The sequence below is a fragment of the Aulonocara stuartgranti genome (assembly GCF_965226115.1).
Source record: "Aulonocara stuartgranti genome assembly, chromosome: 7".
NCBI classification, from domain to species: Eukaryota; Metazoa; Chordata; class Actinopteri; order Cichliformes; family Cichlidae; genus Aulonocara; species Aulonocara stuartgranti.
The window spans coordinates 9,352,419-9,356,817 of NC_138945.1; the positions used below are offsets into that span (position 1 = coordinate 9,352,419).

Here is a 4,399-nt window from a genome sequence, read left to right on the forward strand (position 1 = left end):
AGCTTACTTCCTTTCTTGCTCAGTGTGTAAAATGTGGTACTTAATGGATTGAAAAGAAAAATGATGGCACCCTTGTAGTTCACACAGGTGGTGATGATTCAGGGTTTTAATTTGTAAGGTTTGAATTTTGAGCCATCATAAATTTTAAACCAGGAAAGTATAATATTTAACACATGATAAGTCAAAGCTAATATAGCTGCTCATATATAGCTACTTATAATTTGAAGAGCTGCCTACACCAATGAGTAGACTTCCCAGAATGGAAACAGCACTCTGTGTGGTTGGAGAAAACAGTCAAGTTGTTAAGAACTCTGACTGAGAAGAATCCGCCTGTGTACAGCAGCAGGCTGCCTTCCTAGAATTTGGATATCCCCCGTGCGCTCGTCTCTGCATTATGTGCATTACCTCTCTTAGAAAATTAAAACCACAGCATCTTTTTATAGTTTTCTTCATTCACTATCAGCTTACACCAAAAGTCTACTCTGAAGAAGATTATTCAAAACATGCAACGCAGTCACCAATCCCAGCAAATCCACCCCTAAGTCAGACTGTACAATACAGAAAATAAAAGAGCTACAGCTCAGACTCTACAGGCTTCAGTTAGCATGTTAAATGTGAAAGCTCAGTTAGAAAAAGACTGAACAAAAACGGCCTGAGTTTAGCAATTAACCAAAGTGACAAACATTGCTCTAAATAATACTCCCCTAATCCAAGTAGTCACCCAAACCTGGACGTGGATTTAGAGGCCCGAGGGCCATCTCACACGTTTATTCAGAATAAAACAAGTTTCAATTAAAATTAAACAAATCAAAATCTTGTGGACGTATGCCTTTTACATGTTGGTAAAATGTTTAGGATGAGATGGAGATGTAACACTCATGCACCCTGAAAATTATGAAGGTCTAAACATGTATCAAAGGGACTCACTGAACATCAGTGGATTTCTATGGGGCAAACGTACTTAAACTAGCCACTGTGACCATTGAGGCAGAGCAGAATGAATGATACTGACGGGAACTATGAGAGTTTGTAGTTAAATTCCTGCTCTTACACACTGTAAAATCTAATTAGTTAGAACTCAAAATAATTGAGGAAACTCGTTGCCTCAAAAAAATTGAGTAAAGCTTAGCTAAAAATGACTAAATTAGGACAACTTATTTATTTTGAGTACTCTGTACAAGCTCATTTGTTCCCAGAACTCAAGAAAATTGGATCAAGTTTACGTAAGTTGACCAAGTTAGGGCAACTTACTCATTTTGAGTACACTGTAAAGCCTTGTTAGTTCCCAGAACTCAAAAAAATTAAGGAAACTCATTGCCTCAAAAAAACTAAGTAAAGCTTACTTAAGATGCCTGTTAGGACAACTTATACAGTGCAAGTCTGCAGTATTAAGAATAACTTGATATTTCTGACTGTACAGTGCTAATTGTTTACTTACTGACAAACATTTCAAGTTCAACTAAATGAAAAAACAATTTGTGGTAACCTGAATATGATTAAAAATAATTAACAACACTTTTTGTCATGATGTTAAAATCAGACCAACTTTTATTTTCAAACACAACAAAGTATAACAGCCAACATACTGGACACTGTTCTGCTGAACAACAAACAATTATATTGCCATCACTGTTATAATCTTACAATGAAACAAAGTCGCAGATGTAGTTATTCTGAAAATAAGTTTAGGCCTACCACAAGTTTGTTTTGTACTTACATTACTTATATAATCAAAATAAAAATATGTGTTGTTCTGTCACAAGTGCAGTCTCTAATTTAAACAACACATTTGTTTTGCATTCCAACACATGAGCTGGAATGTTGTAATGTTTTAAGGATGGCTTGTTTCCAGTCCAGGCATTACTGCCTGAATGACTATCATGGATCGAGGTGATCCAAATGTAGGTGCAGAAGAAAGTCTTTAACTTCCCTTAAGTACAGTGGCAGTGGATGTGGGTTGGAGATGCAATGAGCTTGAACCTGCAGGCGACCATCTTCACTGACCACACCATCTGTGACGGAGGACTCATCTCTCCTGGTGTCCTGCAAGCAAACAATCATATTTTTTGGAACATGAACTTAATTGCTTTCTTAAAACATTTTTTTCTGCATTTGGTATAAAACAGACTCCAATTTAGACAATCTCAGGCTCCTTCCCCACCGGAGAGGTGACATTCAATGTCCCAATTGTCAGTCTGGATAGCCCTGACCCCCACCCGACACACAATAATGTCATGAAAGCATCATTTTAAAAAGGGCTATGCAAACATGGCCAATAACTTTCATTCTAATGATGTGCAAAATGATTTGGGCACAAAACAAATTTTGCTGTTAGAAAACTTGCAGACTTCACTATATTCAGTGTAGACCCTCTAAACTAAGTTTGGGGGATGTGATCTTTCAAGAAATGCAGACCAAACTGTTGTTGTTTGTTTACTTACACAGCATGTCTTGTAGAATTAACTGGAGTCACCAGCAACAGCCTAGTGCAGTCATATCTCAAGTCTAATAACAGAAGACAGGAAAAGATCAGTAAAGAAACAACTTCCCCAAACCAAAAAACAAATAAAACAATAAGTAAAACAGGCTGATCTAAAGTATGATTAAAGTTCAGCCTGATTAATATAAATGTCACTGACAGTTGCTAATATATTGGAAAACCAAAATACTTACCACTGAGTTGATGTCTTTCTGTCCAACAGCAGGAGTGCTGGTCCCGAGCCTCAAAGACAGTAAGAAGCAAGCAGAGGGAGAAAAAACAGAACATTTTTCAGAAACCGATTTGATCCTTAATGGCTGTGCAATCATTGTAACATAGAGTTTGCTTATGTTGTTAAATAAAGGCTAGATTTGACATTAATAGATGCCACAGATGTTCAAGGTGCCACAAAGCATGAAAAAAATAGACATCTCAGAAAACGTCGGGGCATTTTTGCAAATATGTGATGTCTTGATAAATCGAGCAGATATTTGAACTTTCGACAGCTACATTCTCGCCTGAAAATATCTTAAAAGTTGATTTTGTGACCCAGAAAAAGCAATAAGCCGCGCTCCTCCGCCATTGGCGAGCTTACAAGTACGCACAGGCTCCGACAACCATGGCCGACATATGCGATCCTCCTTTCCCCTAGATTACCCTTTCTGGGTCACAAAATAACCTTTTAAGATATTTTCAGTGGAGAATGTAGCTGTGTAATGCTCAAATATCTACTTAATTTATCAAAATATCACATATTTGCAAAAGTGCTTCCACGTTTTCGGAGAGCTCTGTTACCCACCAGCGCGATAGCTGACCGGGAGGTCAAGGCTTGATAAGAGTCCGCAAGCACAGCTAACTCTTGGCTTATTGTTTTCACCCCCCCCGAAGAATTTTGTCTGGGCTCTTATCTCACTTTTTTATTTCAAACAATCAACAGAAAATTTCACAGACATATTTTTATATAAGGTTTTTAAGGCTGTGGTGTTAATTTTTAAGTAACATGAGCCCAGCCGCAGCAGCAACGCTAGGCTAACACTAACTAGCTAGCACGATTATAAACCTGGTGCTAAACTAAGAGAAGCCACAAAATCAGTTTGAATAAGAGTAAACATTTACTCACCAAGTCAGTGTATCAGGTAAAGATCCACAGCAATGACAACAATAATCCCTTGAGCTGACGCTTTTCTAGGTTTGCTCAACATATTCCATAAAAAATGCTGGCACCATGAACATGCGGACTGATCCGTGCTAGGGAGGAGGACGGTAGTGACGTGGCATTTTCAAAACACATCTTTCATCCTTCCACACTGAGAAGAAAAACTTCCATCTTACTTAGTTTTTCTAAGTTAAGACAACTCAAATAAATTGAGTTTATCAGCATTTCTGTAGCGGACAGAACCACCTGCTTTAATCTACCATGATGCTCTGTGTTATGTTGTCATGGCAATATGAAGTCAAATAAATACAAATATATAAAATGCACATTTGAAGGAGGACAAGAAGACAGGCAACTGGAAGAGCTTTTGAAGCAGGAAAACTTTTCTGGATTACTCTTAATTTAACTGGAAATTTTGCGAATACAAGTCAAGGAGGAAACAAGGAGGCAGGTTGGATTATATTTGAGGACAGGACGCACGAAGGAGAAGCATGAGGAGAGAGAAAACAGCAGAGCGATGGTGCAGAGCTAATCGTGGGTCAAGTCGAAGAAGCAAGCATCAAAACTGTGAGTAAACATAACACATAAAGACTTAAAAATTACTGTGCTGATTAAGGAAACATTAAATTTGGTTAGTTTGGGGTCTGCAGCTTCAGGTTTGTGGGTTCAGTTGGTCTCAAAATTGAGGAAAGACAAAAAAATTTCTTTTGAAAGGTTGTTGGAGGATTTTTACTGTAAGAAATATCTGGGTGTGCAACTGCTTT

At 37.9% G+C, this 4,399-nt stretch overlaps 1 long non-coding RNA gene across 1 annotated transcript; it reads right to left on the bottom strand.

Moving 5' to 3' along the window:
• Positions 1-1,535: 1,535 nt before the first annotated feature.
• LOC309711466 lies at positions 1,536-3,948 on the bottom strand. Its single transcript, XR_014277977.1, has 3 exons — positions 2,674-3,948; positions 2,442-2,505; positions 1,536-2,043 (listed from the first exon to the last, which is right to left on the bottom strand). It is a non-coding gene; the product is annotated as an uncharacterized lncRNA (long non-coding RNA).
• Between the last annotated feature and the right edge of the window lie 451 nt (positions 3,949-4,399).